This window comes from Leptosomus discolor, chromosome 9 (assembly GCF_034619465.1).
Source record: "Leptosomus discolor isolate bLepDis1 chromosome 9, bLepDis1.hap2, whole genome shotgun sequence".
NCBI classification, from domain to species: Eukaryota; Metazoa; Chordata; class Aves; order Leptosomiformes; family Leptosomidae; genus Leptosomus; species Leptosomus discolor.
In genome coordinates, this window is record NC_141399.1 from 47,824,162 (window position 1) to 47,848,053 (window position 23,892).

Below are 23,892 nucleotides of genomic sequence, written 5' to 3' on the forward strand. Positions count from 1 at the left end.
CGTTCATCTTGACATTTTTAAATAGAACATTTTTTGCCTACAGAAGTAAGTTTACAGCATCGTCACAGTATTATAGCTTGTTTAAAAATACATACAGCATTAATGGTAATTGCAAGCCAGCTATATACTTGAGCAGGGTTTTTGTTTGTGATTGCACATGTTTTCTACTTTTTTAAAACAAAACAATTGCGTATATTAATGTTACATCCATCACTTTGTTAGAAAATATTACTTATATATGCTACTCACAATAGATCTGTCATTTTTCTGTGACATAATATTACAGGCTATGAAAATAGAAACACACCCTTGTATGGTTGGTTTAAAAATAATTAACAAGCCTCGTTAAAAAAGGGCGTTAGGCTTGCTCTTTCCTTGGGAAGTTGTCGAATGTCCTTAATCCACTTGTGGCTGGAATGCCACTAGCACCCTTGGGCACTGAACCTTAGGTGAGGGAGCTCCTGACTTACCACCCGCGGCCAAATCAAGGCCTCGGCCCTGCGCGCTCTCTGCACGCGAGGGTGGCTGAAGACCTGAAAGGGTTCTTCAGCTACAGGCTGTTAGGCCCAGGCTGCTGCTGCTGCTGAGAGTCTGTGAATCTCATTTGCTTAAGACTCCGCTTGGATTTCGGAATCTTCAGCCGGGTGGTTAGATCAGTGCAGGACAACGCAGCTCCGCTGGTTTTTATCCGCCGTGTTGGGTCGCGTTAACCCAAATCTGGCCTTTTGCTTTCTGCGGGCCAGTGGGTTTTTGAAAGAGTGCTAGCAACAGGTTTAAATGTACTGGTTTAGTAATACCGTAGAGATTAAAAATACATGGTTGTGTTGGGTTTACTTTGCACAAATGAGACTAAATATATAAATATATATATATATGTATAATAAAGCTGTAGGAAATCTCCAAACTGCTAACAACTCTTTATAAATGAGATAAAACAAGGCTGCGTTTTCTTGGAAATGTCATAGTTCCCATTCTTTTATTAATTTCATTTTCAGGTAATGCAAGAGTATTTCATGGTGGATCCTTTGTTTTGGGTTTGTGGGGTTTTTTTATGAAACAAGTCCAGGCGTGCTTTGAAAAATGCTCTTTTCGTGGTCTTTCTGATACTCCTCTTGTGCTTTCTGCAGTTTTTTACCTCTCAGTTTCCACTTGTGAAAACAGTAGGTTACTAGGGATGTCATTATCAAAGAGAAAATAATGATCAGCACTATTATCAGTGCAATAGTGGAGGAGAGGGACCCCTCTAGCTGCTTCGTTTCAGCGTCTCTTGTTGTGTTCAGTTTAGCAAAGTTTTCATAGTCTGTTGAGGCCAGAAGTGTGGGCACAGGAACTTCTTTGAACTTGGGCCTCATTGGGATTCAGGAGTTGTTCTCACTCGGTGAAAATTTCTGAAGAAGCAAGAACTACGATTCCCTTGTCGCTTGTGTCATTCGTGAGGGAGTTTTCTCCTCGGGTTCTCCAGGCATAGGTGATGCTCAGCAGCTTTGTTTGTTCGGGCAGCCAGGGAGCAGAGGGACAGCAGCGTCTGGCACAAAGTTTACAGCCCAGGTCATCTATAGCCAAAGCTGTGCAAGTCAGAAACGTGGCTGCACTGTCGTCTTTATCGAGGAAGGGGCGGGGGAAAGCTGCTTAGCTGCCAGTTTGTGGTTCTTCGTTTTCTTGGAGAGATAATTGAAGAAAATTAAATCAATTTTCCAGCAACGTTGTGGTAGTAGGGCTTATCCTCAGGCTTGAAAGAAAAACCAGCACTGCAACAAGTGTAGTTTGTATCTTAGGAATTTTGTCAGCGAGAGGTTTTTTTTTTCTTCCCCCAAAGAGAGTGAAATCAAAGGCATGTTTTTTTACTGAGGGGCAGGCTTGGTTTTGCTAACATCCTGGGCATTAACAGAATCGGCTACGAAACAGGAGCTGTCTCGTTTGCGAAGGGTTTTTATTTTCCCCTCTTCTTTGATATTTGCTCTCAGACTTGGCTTGTCTGGAGAGGATTTGGATTTGGGGTTTTTGTCCTTGTTATACTGGAGTTGAGGAGGTGTCCTCACTGATTGCAAATCTGGAATCTGGGAAAATGACCTAGGTGAGAAATGACACAGGATTATTTAAGAGGTGAGCTCCCCTAAAGGCAGCGAGCTGTCATCTAGAATTTAAAACCCGTACTCTTTCATGATTCTGATAGAATTTCAAATACATTTCAGTCATTTTGCTTTGATAGATGCTGCGTGTGACAAATCCTAAAAATTCTACTCAGCAGTTCTGAAGTTAGGAGCTGCTCTGGGGAAGGTGAAGAGCTGGTCTGCCCTTCCCTCCCCTGTTCCAAATCTCATTCTGGAGTTAAATGTGCGGAGGAGCAAGGCTGGTCTGCTCTTAACTGATTTCTGCTTCCACTCAGGACACTAGGATTTGGCCCCAGGATATTTTACTTTGAGGAGCTGTAAGCACCGTCAGAGCTATTTATTTCAAATAACAGATTGCTCTGAACCCCCTCCACCCTACTCCCAAATGCTTTGAGGCCAAAATTAGGTTTCAGAGATCTTGGAGCATAACTGTTTGTTCAGAGATGCTCTTGTCTGGTTGGATGCAATTGTCATTCACCCTCTTTATAGAGATCTGTGGTTCATCCCACTCAGGCTAGCAGAGAACTGAGGGTCTCTTACTAATTAACAGCACGTTCTTGTTTGTAATAAAAGACTGTTTACTATAAATTAGCATTCTGTTGATGTTAAAAGATGTAAATGAGCAGTTCTTGCCAGTTTGGAACAATATGTTCACATTGTCAAAAATAAATGTTGGTTTTAAAGAAAGTTTAAAAGCTGGATTTTACTATAGTTGAGGACAAAAAAATAACGTGTTTGTGAGGCTGATTGAAAGTTCATTTCGCACAAAGGGAACGAGTGGCACATACCACATCTTTGATGAATGTCTGAGTATTGCACTGCTGGCAAGTCGTATATCAAGAGGTTATGACAATAGACTATTTTAGTGCTACTTGGCTACATGGCATTCAACATCTTTCTCAAGTAGCCTAAAGAAAGAAACTGCAATAAAAGAACGTAGGAAACTGAGAAATGCCCTTCTGATTTATGGAGCAGCTAAGTGTCCACCACCCACGTGAAAGTCCAGGAGGGTGGAATGTCTCAGCGGTAATGAAAATCGGATCTTATCATACTTGCCTGAACCTGTATCTCATCTCATCTGTATCCACAGCTATCAGATTCCTATGGGGAATATAAAAGACATAAACCCATTAGGCATCTGGAACTGTACGGTACCGTTCCAAGAAGGTGAGTGGATGTTACTTGTAACTCCATTTCACCGTCAGTTCAGGTATGTGTATTTTCAAAAACAAAACCAGGAATGCTTTTAAGATCTTAAGTCTGAAAAGTAATGCTTGTGCTTCAGCTGCATTTTGGGAGGAGGAGGCTGCTTTTATGGACAAATCCCTGCCCTTCAAAGCAATGCCTGAGGATTCCGTTTGTGGCTCTGCTGCGGACTCTTGAGTGACTATGACCAAACTCCTCTGTGTCTGTGGGTAATACGGCAATGCTGCCACCACTTTCTGGTCTGCCTTACTTTTAAGCTTCTGGAGGGCAAAGAATGCTGCTTCTTATTGCTTGTGGATGAATTGGTGACCCAGGTTGGCAAGTGATGGGTGCAGGGTGATATGAATGAGAGAAACCTCAAAAATTGCAAAACGTGGCTGAAGGGGGCCCACCCCAAGTGTCTGCACAGAGCTGAGCAAGTGCCAAGAAGAAAGCTTTATGGGAGAAGCTCTTGCTTTTTCCTGGGAATCAACATGACTGGGTGTCGATCTGAAGTGCCTGTACACTAATGCACGGAGTGTGGAGAAGGAACAAGAGGAGGAGTTGGAGGTCTTCGTGAAGTTGCGAGGTGATGATCTCACTGGGATCACAAGCATGGCTCATATGACCGGAGTGCTGCCATGGAAGCTCAGGAGAGCAGACCTGGGCCTTTTTCAGGGACCTGCTTAGAAGGCTCTTGTGTAGGACACTCTTGGGGAGAAGAGGTGTGTAGGAGATCTGCTTGATTTCCAAGGATTGCCTCCTCCAAACTCAGCAATGGTCTATCCCAAGGTACAGGAAATGAAGTGATGGTGGCAGGAGGTCTGCATGGATGAACGAGGAGCTCCTGACAGCACTCAACATAAAAAGGAAGCACTCAGGAGGTAGAAACAGGGGCAGGTGACCCAGGAGGAATAGACCATCACTGGCTGAACCTGCAGGGATGGGGTTAGGAAAGCCAAAGCCCATCGGGAGATGAATCTTGCAAGGAACATAAATGCAACAGAAAGGGTTTCTGTAGGTACATCTACAGCAAATGTGGGCCTGCATGGGGCAGGGCGTGTGATGACCAAGGACATGGAAGAGGCCAAAGTCTTAATACCACCTTCGCTTCAGTCATTACTGGTCAGATTGCCCTCAGCAATCCCAGCCCTGTAAGACCAGTAGAAAACTGTCACAGTGAGGACTTACCCTTGATATGAGGGTATTGAGTTAGGGAGTGCTTAAGGACCCGTGGGAGCTGCTGGGATACACCCACAAAGTGCTGAGGAAGCTGGACGGTGTCATTGTAAGGCTGTTGGTAAGTTTTTTAAAGGTCGTGATAAGCTGTGGGAGGTTTCAGAGGACTGGAAGCAAGTTTCTTGTCTTCAAGAAGAGTGAGGAGGAGGATCTGGGGAAGTACAGGCTGGTCAGCCTCACTTCAGTGCCTTGGGAAGGTAACATAGCAAGCCTTCTTGGAAACCATTTCCAAGCATATTAGGACAAGAAGGTAGCTGGGTGTAGTCAGCATAGATCTATGAGAGGGAAAACAACCTTGACCAACCTGGTAGCCTTCTACAATAAAATGATCAGCCCATTGGATGAAGGAGAGTGATGGATGTTGTTTATCTTGACTGGCCGTGTCAGCCGGACCGTTTCATAGACAAACTGGTGAAATATTCACTGGGTAAATGGACAGTGAGGTGGATTTAAAACTGGCTGAGCTGCTGGTCTCAAAGGGTTGAGGTCAGCAGCACAAAGTCCACTTGGAGACAAGTCAGTAGTGGTGAACCCTGGGGGTTGATATTGGGGTCAGTGTTGTCGTTGGGGACTTGGATGATGAGATGGAGCGAACGCTCAGCAGGGGTGCAAATGGTCAGAACTAGGAGGAGTGGCTGGTAAAGCAGATAGTTGTGCTGCCTTTCAGAGGGGCCTCAACAGGCTGGAGAAGTGGGCAGAGAGGAACCTCACGCAGTTCAACAAGGGAAAACACTAAGACTTTCCCCTGGAGAGGAGCGGCCTCGTGCACCAGTACATGCTGGGGGCCAACTGGCCGGAAAGCAGCTTTGTGGAAAAGGACCTGAGGGTCCTGGTGGACACGAAGCTCAGCAGGAGGCAGCGTTGAGCTCTTGTAAAGCCCAGTGGCGTCCTCACCTGCATTACAGTGTTGTCAGCAAGTTGAAGGAAGTGGTTATTCACCTCTGCTCAGCGCTGGTGAGACCATGGTGGTAGTGGAGGTAAAGGTCTTGGCATCAGCTCGTATGGGAACGTCCTGCTGAGATTTCAGGTTTTGAGGAAGAGTTGGATCTCTAGTGCTCTGCTTAAATTTCTAGAAGGCTGCTCACGTTATCTGTAATCGTTGTGTTACACGCACAAAGTGCCCGTGTCAAGGTGAGTCAGGTTCCATCTGCTGAAGTTTCAGCGTCAACACGTTCTCATGAGGGAACTTCCCATTAAAAAACCCCCAAACGTTCTTCACTGTCCATGCTCTAATTTAATTGAAACAGTAGGGAGTAAATTATTCTTACATTGTTTGGTTGTTGTTGTGTGAGTCACAAGTCTTCAGTGTATTTTGTCGGAGATTATGAACGTGCCAACTCTTATCTCAGGACGGTGCACATTGAATTCCCATTAACATTTGATAAAATATATTAGAAAGGTTCAGGTATTTACAAAAATAGTTTGAGTGATTTTTTTTTTTTTTTTTTTTTTTTTTGGTCTGGAAATACTGATTTCTTAGAAGGAATTTTTTTCATATCTGTAAGCTGAATACATGGCTAAACCTTTTAATGAAATAGTCCTGTTTTCCTTTGGTACTTAGAGAAGTGTAGGCTATTGAGGTATGTCTTTGCCTGGAGATGGACTTTGCTGCCGTGGCTCACGTTTTCATATCTTTCTGCTTTAGCAAGCTAATGTTTAAAGTAAAGTACAACTTGGTATGAGATGGGGAGGATGAAATCTGCTCCTTGTTTTGTAATATCCTTAGGACAGGCATTGGTTTCCTTTTGTCCTTCAAGCTTGACCTCTGTGCCTTTAAGGAGAGCACTCCGACAAAGCAGAGGCAAATATATTTTTGAGGTTTTGTGTAGCTTTTGAGGGTGGAAAGTAAGAGCAGGTTGAACACAATTTACATGAGAAGAACAAAGGAAATTATAGTAACAAATTACAGTCACAAAAATCAGTGTTGCAAATATTAACGCAGGTTATTGGCATCTGTCACATACTGAATTAGGGAAAAGAGGTAAGAATGTTGATCGACAGCTTTCTTGCTTCACTGAGACTCCTCGCATCTTGTAAGGGCAAAACTTGTCTCTGATAGTGACTTGGTAATAACGATGTTTTCAGTGCTACATTAAAAAGAGTAATGATGATTTGCATTGAATCCTTAAAAAAAATAGTAAAAAAATCAACATGCTGAGTGGGAGAACAGACTTGTGTGAAGTTTTACTTGGCTGTGGTTTGGGTTTGTTTTAGTGTTAGGATAACTCTCTTTTCTGATGCTGCTTTTCAGTTAAAGGACGGACTGAGTTCAGTGAATGTCTGAAATCTTCAGCTCTGTTGGAAGGATGAAGGCCAGAAATGATCCGTGAGCTACTGCACTGCTGCAGTTTTGTTGTGTTAAGAGGAAGCCGGTTGTACGTACCTGACCCTTCGGCTGACTCAAACTGCCTTTGGCTTCCCGATGATATTGATTGAGGAAGAATGGTTGGTAAGGGCATAGAAACTAGCAGAAAAATGTGTAATGCTGCTCTCAAATGAACACAAAAACATCTTTCCAAGCTAAAGATGACTGACCTGAAACTATAAGCCTGCTCCTGATGAACTAGTGTAAAAAACCCCGATTTCAGTCGTAGGAGAATCTTTGGTTTCTATCTCTGTGTGTGTGTCATACATACTCATCCATACATACTCTGGGCATTGTCAAATGTTGAATTACTTCTAGCGTTTGTATCTTAAATATTTATTGGCTTTTTAATATAGTTTCAGGCTTCCTGGCTTGCTTTCTGCCTTCAGCTTGCTTGTAATTTCCCTGCTGCCTTTCAAATCGTCTCTTCCATTTTTATTGAGTTACAGAAGAACGTGCCTCCTTTCTCTAAATTTGCATCTTTTTGATGTAAAAGCATTTCTATGAAATGTATCCATCATGTTGTAAACCTGATATGTAAATGATTCTTTTCTCCTCCTCCAGAGCTAGTGTAGCAAGACATCTACTAATATACTTGGGCAGAAAATTGCAGATGAGAGCCAGGGTGAGAGTGAGAGCAAATGAAAGCGGGGACAAGGAGGAGGGAGGGAAAGGAGGACGGAATGGGAGAAGCAGAGAAGGCAGGAGAGGCTTCAAAAAGCGTGTGGTGAGATGTTTTAACCTTGCTGCTTATTTTTTCACTGCATCTTCTGTAAACTCACATGTAAGACCAAAGGGCCGTATTTTAGGAGTATTTTGAATAAGTGCACGAGACCACCTTTGCCATTTCCAAAACCCACGTACGTACAGGACACATCTGTCTTTATCTTTGGAAACCTTAAGGTTTCAAGTCTACAAGGTGCTGATCAGCTTTGAGCTGAGAGCCAGCTAGGCTTCCTGCTTCCCGGAAGGTTCTGGGTACTCTGGGGTTATGGGCTTAAACAATAAATGTCGGGTTGTTACAGAACAGCACTTTAAGTGTGTTTGTAGGTGTTAAACCCCACAGATTTACCTGAGGAGTCCTAAAATCAAACAATCTCTTTCTGCCTTTGTCTTCCATATTGTTAATCTCAAAACAAAATAGCAAGAAGTGATCTGTATTAGATTTTTACGCGTAGTCATCCTTAGAAACTCAATTTGCATAAACCCTTTGCAATTACATCCAGTGATATAACTGGCAACTTAAGGAAGCCAATTAATCTTTTAATTAAGTGTTTGAAATTCTAGCCCTAGTGTCTCAGAATGCTTTACGCTATTTTTATCCTAGTGAGCAAGAAAACTCTGCTTGTAGCAGTAGTTCAGCCTGTTCTGGCTTCATTATACCTGAGGTTTTCTCCTCCTTGTACGCAAGTTTTGGAAGCACTTGCCATAACTCATTCCAGCATTGGTCAGAGCTGTAAACCGACAGAAAGTTCAATCTTGTTCCTGTAAAAGGAACAATATCTAGTGACATCCTGGTTCTCCTTAAAGCTGCAGTGGGCTTGGGCAACTTTGAGGGGCAGGCTGTGTGTGACAAAAGCAAGTCATTTTAGAGCAGAACCTGGTAGCATCTTACCTCTGCCTTGAGAGATGCTGAGCAAAACAGCGGCCGTGGATTTGGAGGGAAGTTGCAGGCTGTGGGGCTGCTCGGGACAGCTGCTTTTGTGTGCCGCAAGAACTCGTGGGGGCAGGTGTCTGGGCTTAGCGTGGACCGTAAATGTAGCACACTCTTTTCCTGGGCATTTGGTTTGTAGAGAACCCATATGGAGCTAATTCTGGTTTTTAAGGTTTTGATTGTAATTAAGGAATCCCTGAAACGTAGAGCAATTGAAGCCACAGACCTGTTGTGCTGCGGATTCAGACTCTCTCTGAAATTGATGTTCATCCCACTGATGCTGTTGGTGACTTCTCATGATAGTGTAACATGTTGATTCAGTAGAACAGCGATTTGCTAAACACCAGCAGCTTTTTAGGTGCCGTTGCAGCCTCTTTGTAACTGCGTGTTTTGGCAAGTGCTGTCTTTTGCCTGTACAAAGTCCAAATCCTTATGGAAGTTGCTGGTGCCTGTTACCAGGAACGAGCTACACGCAAGTCGTGTTACAGACTGAACGCTTGATGATTCCCTCCTTAAACTAGTGCTGCTAAAATATACCTGTGGTACATATTTTAGCCTTCTGCTCTGTGTAGTGGTGTGAGGAAAGTTTATCATCCTGATCAGTGAAATCCCTGTAGGACAGTGTTAGGGTAGCTTTGAAGCTGTCTTATTGTGTGCTCCCCATAGTTGTGCTGACTGAGGCATGTTGTGATAAAACACGTTAGGAGGAGACACAGAGTCTTAGTCCCGTGACATGCTCATATGTGGGAAAGGGTTTGGATTTTTTTTTCCCTTTTAACGTTGGAAAACAGTGCTGTATCAAAGTGCTGTTCTCTGAACAGTTGATCTGTTCCTTCCTGATGTTCACTTTGAAATAGGCTTCACTGCATTTTAAAAACTGTGTTGAGATCGTTTTTCTCAAAACAACACACGCTATTCCTCTTTTTGGAGGGTGGATTTTCCTGATAAGCCGTTCTCTCTTTTTTCCTACTAAAGGAACAGTCTTATCAGCTAAAAAATGTACCTTGTAAAACGTGGCTTCTTTTTTCCCTTTGAAATTGTCTTTCATGGTTAACTTTTTTGCTAATTTAGTTCCTATTAATTTCTTTTCCACAGCATTTTATGCTGTTCTTCCCACACACCTTTCAAACTCAGGGACAATTACATTGTGCAATTACAGAAGCAGCCTGTGAATTTTTCCATTGGTCTACGTTTTGAATGTTATTCTGTGAAAACACAAACCCTGGAATGCAAACAATTCCCTAGTCTACACTGATGCTTGAACTTGCTCAGCAAATTTTTTTTTTTTTTTTTCCATTTGCCTGTTTCTAGGATCAGTTTGTCCTAATGCTCTTTGTTATATGTTTTTTGGAGTCAGAACAAGTACTTACCAATCCAGGTACAAGTGGATGCTTAATTGTTCTCTTGAGTTATAGGATAAACAAAACCTGAAAGCTGTTTAGAGCTGAATTCAAGTGAACAAAACCTAAGAACCTTCATAAAAAAAGATCTTAAGACAATCAGTGGCCTTTTCATTAAATTCTCATTCTCTTTGCAGCTAAAAGAGGATTCTGATTCTGGGCTAATTGGTTGTGAAAGGGAGATGAACAAATGAAATCTGCTTTTGTGTCCCCCTCCCTTTTTTTTTTTTTAATCTCTCCCCTGCTTTTTTTCTCCTTCCCTACTGCTAGCAAGGAAAGTAATTATGGATGGGACACTTTGCAGCCTTTCTCTTTGGATCTGAAATCTGCCAAGACTGAAACTCCCGCAGGGATAACATTTTTTTTTTTTTTTTTTTTTTTTTAAATGTGCCAAAGAGCAAAAGAATATTTCAACATTCAAGTATTCATGCAACTCATTTAAAAAGAAAACTCTTCTCCTTCCAGCCAGTGTGCCTGTTCTTTATGAATAGTTACAGTCTAGGACTACAATTTATTCAATACTCAGGGAATTTCACCTTTAAAGTGGTGCAAGAAAAATAGTAAGGGTGGGAGGGAGCAGGGGGCTGAGAGGGGGAGTGATGAATGTCATTTTAGATGCAGCTACTTTGTGTCTGCACATTTCTGGAATAAGATCACATTTCTTTTCCCACAGCATGGGCTGGGGACAGTGTCTATCATCTGAGAGTTCTAGGTGTGCAGAAAGCACCCTTCCTTCCTCCTCCCTGCCCCCTTCTCCCAGTCTTGAAGCCCAAGTAGCTTGTCTCTGGGTGGGTAGAACTGGTGTGCAGTAAGCACTGACGCTAAAGGAGTCGGCAAGGGGGGGGGGAGAAGGGAATAAAGACTTTCTTTAAGCGTTCAGTGCTTGCTGGTCAGCCTTGACTTTCCTTTTAGCTCCAAATCACATTCCAAATGGGAAAAGTTCTGTGAAATGCGTTTGAGATCCATTAACGTGTTAAGAGATCGGTGGGGTTACATGGCAGGTGCCCGTGCGCCGCTTTAGCCGTGGGTGGAAGGCGATGAGGGGCATGTCCCCTTCCCCCTTTTGTGGGCTGAGGGGTTCAGCAAGGCGTGCTGACCAGGTGTGTGTATGGAGGGGGAGGAAGGGGGGTGCTGCTTCTGTGGGTGAACAGAGGGAACAAGAACCATGGGTAGCTGAGGGGGAGGCTTGCATGCCTGTGCAGAAGTGGGTGCACGATGAAGGGGAAAGGGCGAGGGGTCCCTGGGGCCCCGCTGGGGCTGGAGAGGAGGAGGAGGGTGTGTTTAGAGGGGTGTTGGGCGCACCGTTGTGCTGCGAGGGAGGATGTTACCTCCACCTCTGTGAAGGGTGGGTGGGCGGTGGGGGGCAACGAGGGGCCCTGGGCTGAGCAGCGCAGCCCTGGCTGCCGCTCTGCTCCGTGCCCTGCCGTGCCAATCCCGCCCGCTGGTCCGGCGCTGCCCGGTGCGGTGCCGTGCCGTGCCAGGCTGCGTGCTGGCACCGCGCTGCGCCGTCCTGGGCTGGGCCAGCCTCGCACGGCGGGTGTCGTGGTGCCGTGCCGTGCCGTGCCATGCCAACCCCGCAGGCCGGGTGCCAGCCACGCCGTGCCAGCCCCGCACACCAGGTGCTGCGATGCCCGCTGCCGTGCCAGCCCTGGGTACTGGGTACCGCGCCGTGCCCCCAGTTGGGAGGCTGCGGAGGGCTGGAGCAGGATGCAGTGGGAGCAGCCCCTGCCCAGCCGGACCACCGGCACGGCTGCAGCGGGCGTTTGCCGACGCTCGGGCATTTTTTTGCTGCCGTGCTCTGCGCCCCGCGCCAGGCAAACGAGCTTTGTCGGGAAATTGGCTCATTAGGGAGATTCCCTCGGAAAGGGGCACACGTGCCCTTCGCCTAACGGGGGAGGAAAGGAGGCTTTTGTGTCCGTTTAAAAAAAATAATTGCGGCCGCTGCCCCCTTCCCTCCTCCACTTTCTGAGAGCCTCCGGTTCCGCACAAAGGATTCATCATAGCCATGCAGCACTCACCTCCTCCGGCCACATCTTCCTCGGCTCGCTGGGCTACTTGCAAAAGGGGAGAGCGATCAGGGGGTGGCAAGGCTGGGAGCCCGTGCTGAAGCCTGACCATGGAGGTAGCCTGAGACCTGGCGAAGTGGCCGGTCTCGTTCCCCCCCTTTGGGCTTTACAAGCGAGAGGCAGATCGTGCTGAACAGGCGCGTTACTTGTGCTGCAGCTGCAGGGAGGGTGGAAGAGCTCCACGCACCCGCTACCTCAGCAGCGCTCACTGAGCCCAGCCAAATTTTTCAACTTTATTTAGGGGGGAGAAGAGATCACATGGGGAGCTTCACCAAACTGGGAGGAGCGTGTTAGTGCAGAATCAGGTCACTAACATAAAAACCCAGGAGTTAGTCACAGACACAAAGATTAATACTGTTAGCATAATCCAGGCATAAAAAGCAGGCTGAGACAAAGGCAGGAGATGCTTATGGGAATTAAATGCTTCTGTTTTCTTCCCTTATCTGTGTCATTAAGCAGGGTAATTTCTTGCTCCTTTTATCAGGTGAGTTTTCTTAATTGAGTAGGAAATAGAGTAGAATGTAAAAGGAATGTTTTCAGCTTCCAAGTGCTTTTGAGCACATTCTTCTTGGCTTTCAATCCAGGCTTTTTCTCTTTTTTTGCATTTCTGAAATGCTGTCTGTCTTTGTCCTGTCGTGTTATATTGATTCAGTCCCAGAGAAATAGATGCTACACATACATACATACATACGCCCACGTGAAATAGCTTAGGCTGAATAATTGCCTCTGACTCCAATCTTTAATTTGCATCTCTTGCTCAGACAAAAGCAAGGAGGCTGCTGGTGATCCGTTATTGTCCCGCTGGCTGAAAAATCAGGGTGGAATTAAGTTTCTGCAGCACCTTTTTCTGATCTCTGTCGTTCGTTCATTAATGGATGGCAAAGCTCCCCACAGGAGCACAGGTAATACAAGGCTGTCCCCGAGTGCTGAAGAGCTGATTGCTGCCAGGACGGCAGCATGGTTCTTAGGACTTTTAATATCTTTGTTTATTTAGTCAGCTGCACGTTCAAAAAAAACCCAAACGAAAACCAACAACCAAACTGTGGTGAATTTAGGTTATTTAGAGGCCAAAATTCAAATGTGGATGCCTAAATATGGGTACCTAAATACATACATATCTTGTGAAGAAGTGGGCCTGACTTTTATAGGTGCTAAGCAACTGTTCTTCTGCATTTCCATCTGCTTTTAAGTCACATCCCACCCTCTGCCACCTTCCTCATGTCCACACTTTTAAAAAGAAATTAGCTTTGAAATGTAGGCTATATAGTTCCGTTGCTTACAGAAGCATCCTGCCCGAAAGAAGCTCCATCCTAAAATGAAGGGGAAATGGGGAGCCAGGGGGGTTGCCACAACAAAGCCGAGAGGCCTGGTGTGTCCACTTCGTATAAAACTACAGGCGAGCTCGTCGGCTGCGCACCCAAAAATGGCTCAAACAGTCCCCGCACAGGCTGCGCCTGCCTACGGCGTGACTGTCCTTCCTTCGGTTTGTGGGCAATTCAACCAGCTTTGGCAGTTCAAGGCTGAAACAGTCAAAATGTTGATCCTTGGCAACTTCTTAATGAAGAGCCTCTGGATTAGAGGTGGCGTATCGATCAGGGTGTCACGTCAAGAAAAGCAACCGTGGCGTTAGCACGGGGCGAAGTGGGTAACTCTGGACCCTTTGGGGCGCGGTGCCGTGCTCGGCAGCGTTACCTGCGGAGCGGAACTTTACGCTCCTCGCCGTCGTTTCGCCAGCCTGGGGTGCAGAGGGGTAACCTGTGCCTGCTGCAGCCTCCCTGCCTCCTGCAGGTCCCTCACGGGAGTCAGGGGAGGAGAATTGCCATTGCAATTGGTTCTTTTGTAGGGCAAACCAATGGAGTGGAGAAAAAGCACCTCACAGCTTTGCTACCATACCGGTGTGCTGGAAGCGCAGCTAGAACCTGTCCCCGTGCTTTGAACTTGCAAATGGTGCATTTCTCAGCTAGTCTTGAAGAGAACCTGGGGTTTATCACCTGGAGACCGACCTTAATGTATAACTTCCATTTCAAGTGTGCAGAGGCCTGGTTTTTGGCAGAGATGCCATCCATTCTTCTGAAGGTATGGTTTGAGGTATTTTCTTTGGTTTCGTTTTTTAAGAATTTCTCTGCATTGCCAGCTAGCGATGGAAGATCAGCTAACAAGCCTAACGAAGGCTTTTACAGGTCTGGTTAGCCCTTAATTGATATTTTCATCCCCAAGTTCTCCTTTTCTTACTAACTGAAGTTTTCTGTCTTATGCATTGCATAAAACTTCTTTTTATATTTCTTTTTATACGCAGCTTCTTACTGAAGTATCTTATGTCAACTGAAAAAGCTATATATAATGTGTGTGTATACATACATATTTATGTATGTGCATACATATACATATGCAAAGGCCTGGGAATACAAATTTCTACCGCTTTGTATTAGTGCAAGGGTAGTTTTTCGTCCATTTTTATTCACGTTTAACTCTCCCCAGCATTTTGCCTATGAACTTGTAAGCAAGCCAATAAGGAATGTCTGAAAATGTTCTAGTGTATTTTTATGCTACATTGAATCTTTTTTTCAAATACTTGTTCTTAACCCAGGATGACTAATACACTGAAATTTCTCACGCTATCCAATTTGCCACTTCCTGAATCTTCTCTCTTTCTAACTGGTCAGAAGCTGTATCAGTCAGTTTGAAGGTGAGGGGACCAACTACAGGAACAGTATTTATATGGTACAGCCCTGTCTCCTCCAGGAAAACTTACTCTTCCCAGAAAATCAGTGGTTCAGTAAATACTTGATGTCATGAGTAAGCCCACCGACCCCAGTCAGCAGTGGCCTACAAATGCCCGGCTCCCGTTGGTGTCTGCCGGACTCGGACCAAGGTGCTTATGATCCCTTGACAGCGAATGCTGTTTGGAGTTCCTGGGAGCCATTAGAAAGGCCACAATATGTTCTGACAGTAACTGAAGGGCTGAAAGAAAAATGAACACTTGTAACTCCTTGAGAAGTTCGTCAAGCTTTGAAAAATGGCCCAAAGCTTTGAAAAATGGCTCAAAGCTTCTCTCCCAGTCTGCGGGGAAATGTTTCTTATTCATCACTGCGAAAATCTCTGATGTCCCAGTCAGATCGTCGACATTTCCATTGCTGCTTCTATTTTAAATGTTGTAATTAGCAATTTGTCACACTTTGAGATTGTCCTGTCTCTTAGAGACTTAAGCTACAAACAATGACAAATTAAAGCGCATCAGATACCACTGTAATGGGGGTATGTGATACCAGGAGATTACTCCCAAGGTAATGTTTTCGCCTCTTCTGCCTTCAATGCCTATAGTGTTGTCAAGGTGCTATTCTCATTATGGAGAGATTGAAACAAGTCCATTACATGTAATGGGTCACCATTTCACCTTGGCGCAGTGAGAAAAGAATATGGCTTTCCTTATTTAGAACTGAGCAGGCCTGCATTAAAAAAAAAAAGAATTATTAAGAGGAAAGTTTCTCATAAAAGCCAGGCCATCAAATTCCTCTTTGTTTGATAGTTATAAATATTGACTGCAGGGAAAGAGCAAAATTTAGAGCCAAACGTAATGAAGTGGAATCCCATTATGCAAAAAGTTTCAGTGCTTGTGTGTTGTTCTTCTTCTCTTCAGTCCTAACCAGAAGGTTTGGTTTTATTAGGCGAGATAAAATTTACTTAATAAAAAAATCAGTTAACAGTCTATTCCTGGATGAGTACATAATGTAAAAATGGCTTACCCTAGCGCTGCTGCTACATCCATCAGTATCGCTAATTTTAATTGAATGCAGCCTGATCATAAAACGTGGAATGAGTTTTGAGACTTCAGAGGCATTGTTGGTGGGAATTATCAGACTGTTTCGCTAGCGTTGTGCATGGGTGTCTGTGAAATGGCTCCCGAAGTCTTTATTCCAGGAGGAAGGCAGGCAAGAGGGGGTATGGTAAGAGTATAGAAAATACATAAAACTGAGGAAGTCAGTCAGAAATTCCTAATCGCTGCCAGTTTTTGAGACTTGAGGAGGGATTTGGTGAAATTGAGAGGTGTTACAGATAATATTAATGGGAGGGAATGCTTCTGTACACGGCACAGTATTCTCCTGTAGAATTAATTCCTGCAAGTGTGCGCTGAGGTTGAAAGCCCTGAAGGGTTTCAGTCAAGGTGTCAATGTTCGTGTGGGAATGGGCACATCCGTAATTATAAGCAGTACGGTTTTTGTGACCTGTGGTTGTAAGACACACACTACTTAGCAGATGTGAAGGGGAAATTCCCTTTTGGGCAGATTTCCTGTATTAATTTTTCTCTGTAAGTGTAAAAGCATTTTTTAAAAGCATCGGGGACCGACCAGTGTCAGAATCCTGGGCTCAGAGACAACGTGTTTGATCTTGTGTAGTGACTTTTCTTTTCTTACCGTGAAACAGTTCTGGTTTCATGTCTACGAGGTGAGGAATAAATTTTGGTTCAGCAACAGCAATATAAATCTAGATTTTTCCACTGAGTCCAACTCCTTCTGTTGATCTACATAAATTTCTAATCCTAGCATTAGTGGCTAGAGAGCCAAGGTATTTCTTTTACCAGATCAAAAATCTCCTGAAAACGACTTGAATCAAATCGTGAACATTCTGGAAATGCAAAATATAGTAAGAACATGTAGGATAGGTACATCTTGTTTTACACTGCTGGATTGCAAAGGTCAGAGCTGATGAAGAAGCTGAAAGTTCTTTGGAGTGACCCCGAGTAATCCCAGAACAGATCTCTGCCAGCACCAACCTTGTCATTTCTTGGATTGTCTTTTGTTGCCTCTTGCCTCACGTAGAGCGCTAGTTCAATTTGCACACCACTCGTGTCTCTGGACAGTATCTCCCATTCATGAAGCAGCTGCCTGCTCTTGGAAGTGGACTTCCACGTGCTCTACATGCCCTCCTGTGTTTTGTGCAGGAGGTTCTTTCTTCTCACCTCAGATTTTCTTTTAAAATGGAAATACAGCAGCTGTTGGAGCGTAAGAAGGCCCTGTTCAAACGTTGGTTAAGGTTAACAGTCTCTCTCTCATTTTCTTTCAGTAGGGAAACTGCAGCAGCTGCCTCCCTTCCCCCGGAGCTTGCCTGGAAGGCCAGCCGGGAGGCGTTGGAGCCGGGGCTTTTCTGCAGAGAGCTGCTTTCTGGGATGGAACTAGCAGGGAAGGGAGAAAACTGGTCACTAAAACTACTTTTCCATCTTTTTGTCTTGCTTCTACCATCACGTCAATATATGAGGACACAGAACAGGGTAAATATTTGACTTAGACAGGAAGAGCTTGTTAAATCGTGGCCAGTCTCCAGCGTAAGGCGCTGCGTGCTGGTGGGCACGCGGTGCTCTAGTGGTCGTGCTGATGGCACCAAGAGGAGCCCGGATTTAAGAAGGTGCGAAGAAGGCTGGAAACACCTTAATCCTCTTAGGCTTCTGGAGAGCAGCTGTGTTGTTTGTTTTGCAGTCACTTGCATCATTTGTTTTGAAGCCTGAAGTCGCTGTTCCTGCTAGATGCTTCTGTGCCCCACCTTCCCAGCACGTTCGCTCTTACGCTTCAGGGACAGTCTGCAACCAGAAACTCTGTGCTTTCCACCTTGACGTGCATCTGTCTCTGCTCTCTCTTCCCATGCCAGAAGATCTGTATACCTCTTCTTCTCCCTTAATTCTCATTCCCGCTAAGTCAGTGTCCCTTATTCTTCGGTGCCACACCACGGGCTTCTGTGTACCCTGCTGCTTCCCTGGTTTCTGCCAGAGGCGGTGCGGTTCTGTACATTGATGCCTGGAGGCAGATGTACAGACAGAAAAGCATCGTCTGTTTGACTGCAAGACTTCCTATCCCTTGACTAATTGTCATCAGTTAGCTCTTCTGTTCCTGAGGCCTCCTCAGGTTTAAGCTCTGTTGTTCAGTTGCGATGGTTTGGTGACAGTTTGCCAAATGTAATGCGTCAGCTCTATGTGTCTTGGGGGTTTTTAGTCCTTCCCTCTAAGGTATTCGCTTCTGGTCCTGAAGCGTGGAACTAAAAGCTGATGGAGTGATGAATTTTATCACCGTTAGTATTTTTTTTCCCCTCTTTATTAAAATTTACCTGAGTTTGGCCAACTTGCGAGTGCAGTACAGACTATGAGTTGCTGAGAAAAGTTACCGTTGGCCTGCGAGGATAAACACGCTGGTCTCCTACAAACCATGGCAGACAGAGTCTCCTTCAGAGAGCAGCTGAAAGGAGAGCCCAGATTTAGGAACTGAGGTATCTTACCTCTGGGCAGTGTCAGGAAGCTCAGGAAACTAGGTTTTGTAGAGCGATGTGAACAGCCTCGTGGACCGCCTGCCCTTAAGCCCAAGCACCTGCAGATTTCATCTCCACAGACCGTGCAGTGGCCTGGATCAGAAGAGGCCTTCTAGGACTTGTAACACTGGGGTTTGGCAGGCTGAGTTGTAGTTGGAGGTGAGGTGAGGGTAGCCCAGGACTGATCAGTAAGGAGGCTGGGAGTGGGAGGGAAGAAGCACTGTGTTCGGTTAAGGACTTTGTGAAGGGTGATTGGGGTGGAGAGCCAGTACATACAGGGAAAGTGGAAAAAGTGGGATTTACCAGAGGAGCCTCGTCATTTAGGGAATGTACTTCTCCAAGATAGGGGAGGAACTGGTTGGGGAGGATCTAGGAGGGAAGCAGCTGGGTCCAGGATCTGATGGGGGAGTGACTGACTGCAGAGACTGGGACAGAAATGTGGACACTGACAATGTCTGGTGAGGAAAATGGGAAAGTAGGATGAAGAGTCAGACGTGAAGAGGACTGGAGCAGAGACAGTTTGGCAGTGTGGGAAAAGAAGGGACCTGAAGGAAATAGGCAACGGGCTCTGAACAATCCGGCGTGGAACCAGAGACCCCTTGCCATTCCTTTCCTCCCAGCTAAACCAAGTGAAGCCCACTGACAAGGAGTCTCAGCCCTTCTTGCACTGGTCCACACAAAGCTGACCAGTTTAGTGATAAACTGGAAGCCTGGCAGATTATGTTGTGGAAGAGTCTTTGACTCTCCTACACAGCTTCAGTGGTCGGAGAAGTTTGGAAATACGTATCAATGATTTAAAGTGCAGGAAAAACGGAGGTGGTCTCAACGGAGTAGTTGACACGCAAGAGTGTGTCTGACATTGGTTCTGATGGAAGGAGGGTGGTGAGTCCCCTTATCCTGGTAGCTGCAGGTGCTTCTCCCTCTCTTCCCACTAGGCTTCTGGACTGGCACTTGAGTCTTTTGGGGTCCATGCCCCTGGCTGCATTTGCACTGTTGATAAGCACACCTCTAAATGCAACCTTGGAAACCTTGGTTTAATTTTTGCCTTTACTGCTGAAGTTCTAATGCCAGGCTGCTGCAAATGAAACCTTTTTTTGAAGTGTTCATTGACTGAATGTTCCTCATCTTCTGGATACTCAATTTGAGGAGATACCTGATCTGCAGCAGCACCGTATACTTAGAGCTGCAGCTGACCCTGAGCTTTCAGCATTTAAAGCACCTTACAATGCTAAAGGCTCCACAAAAAGCATGCTCTCCTTTGCTAGATTGGATATCCCAAATTAATGAAGACTTCTACAACAGAGAAACTTTCTAATAGTTCTTTCACCAGTCAGTCTAGATAAAATGGAAGTGTTGGGACAATGAGGTCATCAAAAATGTATTAGTAATGTGAACCGTGGAAAAGCCATGAATAAATTAATCGTATGCACTTGGAGTAGAGTCCGAGTTTGGTGAAGTAAAGTGAGTTAAACTAACCAGAGGTGAAATGATCTTGTTCTGTAATAAAGCACTCCATCAGGGAGTTGTTCAGCTGTTTCTGAGTAACCCCCTGTGGAGGCAAGCCGTCAGAAATGGGCTGCATGCTGAACAACAAGAAGAAACCAAACGTTGAATAGCTGCTCATTAATTGAGAATCATCCACCCTCTACGCTGAATGAGGCAAGGGTCCTGCACGAAAAACAATACCTGATCCTGTAATTGAAGGCGGTAGCATACTGCGTAACCCAGGAGATTCAAATTAAGATTGCAGAGGCGATCTTAATTCTGGAATTCCTTAACTTTTGAATATTTGACTTAGCATTTTTGATAACGTTCTTTTTAACTTGGAATATTGTGTGTAATATATATAAATGTTGTTTTTAAATAAAACTGGTTTGTCTCCAAGTCGTGTCATTTTCACACTGCCTGCTGTCACCGTTTCTGAAGGAGAAGCAGCTGGTGTGCTAAAAGAAGTTATGGACTTTGAAATCCTGCAAGGTTAGGAACTGAGTGGTTAGAGGCAGGTATTTACACAAATGTCATCTTTTTTGGCCTGCTAGCTTCCTCCCACTGATTTCCCCACTGTATTTTATGGAGCAAAGTGTAAACATTTGCTTGGAGGTGTTTTGTGGCTCTAGGCTGCGAGCGATCCCAACAGTAACTTGGTGGGGATCCGCGGTTGGGGTTTCTCGGTGGTTTCTCTCTCTGGTGTTCTCCCTTCATCAGTAGAAAGTTGGGGTTCTTCATAACTGCAAGCTCAGCTTGGGATCCGAGAGTCAAACTGGGCTCTGCTGGCTCAGGAGAGATGCTGTGATCAGAATTTGGTTAACTGCTCTGTTCATCGTGTTTGGGCCGGAACAGAATCCAGCTCCCGCTCCGATAGCTGTGCAGGCCCTGCTGTGCTAAATAAAGACAGAACACCCAAAATGGGTGATAATGGCTAAGGTGAGCAGGTGTGTGTTTGACTACGGGGTCTAGTAAATAGGAACTTGTGGGGTTTACTTATTTACTTTGAAACAAATGAAAGTTTCAGACCTCTCTTTAGTTAAGGAAATTGCAATCTTGCTGTAATTCTGTTTCATTTATTTGTAGTTACGTAGAGTGTAAATGAAAACTGATCCGTTTCTTTTAATCCCATAATCTCGACACAAAAGAAAGGAGAATATGTTTAACTCCTGGAGAAACTATATATATCTGATATATATATGTATCAGGTATAATACTGTAGTAAGGCATAAAAATCAATGGCGAGCGGTTTAGGTTTTTTAACGAATCTCCCATTTATTCAGGGGTGATCCGTGGTCAAAATGCTCACCCAGGGTTGCTCCCGGCAGTGGAATACAAGTTGATCAGGAGCAGGAAGAGCCAGGAGGAATGTTTTGCCCAGTACACAGTGCCGTCTGGCTAGCTAGATTTGTTGGCTTGAAGGTTTACTTTCCTCTAGTCTGGGTTTCATCATCTGCAGTAACACACCCTGGACACGTAACCAGCTTTGGACCAGTCGAGATTATGGTGGTATCGTTGAGACAGTCCCTGTGAGAATGGGATGAGAACCGAGTGGTCGTTACACAACTTGGTCCGTTAGGTGTAACACATGCTACAGACATACTTTTGGAGGTGTTCTCTGAGCCATGTGGGATGTTCCCTGTGCTTTTGCTAAAGTGAATCTCTTGCCTTTGGAACTGGGATTCTGGCAGTCGATACCTGGTGGCTGCAGAAGACTCGGTGCTCGGTTCATGCCCTGGGACGTGAATTGTAGTTGGACAGAAGAGAAAATAGGGCCAGAGAGACGAGTGTTGGAACCTCATGGATTGCATGTGCTGCCCTGTTGTGCTCTATGTGTATATATATCAAAAAGAAGGGGACTTTCTTAGCAAGGGGTGTTATCCTGTGCTGTGTCTCGTTTCAGTAGGTATTTAAAAGAAACTATCACGTGTATTTGTAAGTTACCAGACAGGCTCTGCGTGCACCAGGTTCTGCCAGTAGCCTTCTATCGTGGTAGTTCTTAACCATATTTTCCCTGTTTTGCCTTATTTCCAGGAACAAGCGGCATGAATGCTGAATTTGACCGCCGCAGGAGAGGTGTTGGCTTAGGGCTCCACATGGGGCTTTAGAAACAGGTTTGAAGCGCACGCTGAGATCAGCCTGCTGCTTTATCAGGTTCGGTCAGCAGTGCTGTGTTTGGACTCAGGGTCGCGTAAGCCACAACGTAATCTTGCACCTCGTTTCTGTGGCTGTTTTTTAAGACAAGGTGTGCATTTTCACTCCCCACTCGTGTGACTCAGCAGGTGTATTGCAACTGAGCTGACGCTGCTTTTGTTCTCTTAGTCAAAGCACTCGGTGCTGTAAGGAGACCGTTAACCGTTTCTTTGCTCTGTCCAGCCTGTGTTTTTCACGGAACGCGATTTTCTCTGAGCCTTGCTGAAATTGGATTTGAGTTGGCCAATGGCTTCACAAGTTATCATCAGTGGGACAGTTCTAGATGGACGTACGCCACGTAAGGAAACAGGGCTGCAAACACAAAATGCTTGGACTAAGCATTACTTACTCCTAAGAGAGTGAGTGACAGGGGGACATCTGAATCCTGCATTCCGGTTTGATATCTGCTCTGAATCGACCTGCTCTTTCTGCTGTGTGATAAATGCACACAGTTAAAGTAGAATTTCTGGCCCGTTGCCGTCAGGTCTGCTGCATGGTCTGTCGTGTGCTGCAGCAGTAAACCTCCAGTTTTCCTTCCACAGCAGTACCTATCACCCCGGGAAACGTAGCGAGTGTGACAAGATTTGATCCCTTTCTGGTTTGTTGTTTGTTCTTTCCCTGACAGTTGGTCTCAAACTTCTGTGTTGCTGTTTCGATGTGGAGCTTTAATGGATTTTTATTCCCAAGTGCTGGATGTACGTACCTTAAAACTGCATAAGCCTTTGGGTTTATGTGTTTGCATGTCTCAGTCTGTGTATTCACTATTCTGTTTCCTCATCCTTGGGGGAAAAAAAAAACCCCGTAACTTCACACCTGTGCTAGTGGTGTTAACTCGTGAAAAGTTGTGTTGGCTCATTCGTGCATCTATCACTTGTTACATTTCACAGACCCTAGCGTTTCTCCCCCTTTCAGTTTTATTCTGAAAAGCTTTGTTCCTACTGATCCACACACCAGATGCTACTGTATTTTCTGGATGTCTGAACTCTCTGCTCAGAACCTGTCAATGTCTTTTGTATAGCTATTCTGTGTAGCTAGCTTGAAAGTGGTATTTGTGTATCATGTCACTCTGGTGTGGGTTTTTTTTTTTTTTTATTCTTTCAGTTTTGCCAGTAGAAACTCTTACGCAGTTGCATTTGTGCTGGAAAAATAGTGGGTTTACTGGTGTAGCTAAAGTCAGGTCCCCACAGTAGATTTCTGATAACTCTGTCATTCAAGAGCAGGAAAAGACGTGTGAAGCCAAAGCCCATGTGTCAGCAAATCTCGTCTCTGTGCTGTGTGTTTTCCTCAAGCAGGTAGTTTTATTATACTTGCACGAAGTCCAGCTTTACTGGTGCACTTTCATTCGCCTCAGAGCTCTTTGCCAGCAAGGGAGGCTGTAATCCCATCTCAGCAAAGGGCTGACCTTCTGAGGATTCCCTAGTGTATGCATTTTTAAACGTGAAAAATGAACCTAGACTTGAGAGTTTTGCTGACTTTAATATCACCAAGCTGCACAGTTCTGCTAAAGGTAAAATTGGTACCAGCGAAAGGAGCCTTTGGACAGTTGGGAAATTGGGTTAAGATTACCACAAAAGGACACGAGTGGCTGGTATAAGCGTCACCTCCCTGAAAGGGTGTGAGGTATAACCGATAGATAGCTGCTAATATGTAATATATCACATTATTGTTAATTATTACTTCTACTGATAATAATTCAAAAATATATTAATGTATTAAGATACAGCTAAGAGTGGGGTAAAGCCTTTCCAAAGGCTTTATCTGTTAAATGCCAGGAGAATGTACCTCAAGTAGACAAGTCTGGATACCTCCTTTTTCAGAATATTTTTGAAATATGTCCTGGGTTACAGTGTAAAATGTGCCAAAAGGAAAAAAAAAATATTCTATGACCATCTTCAGGAGCTGT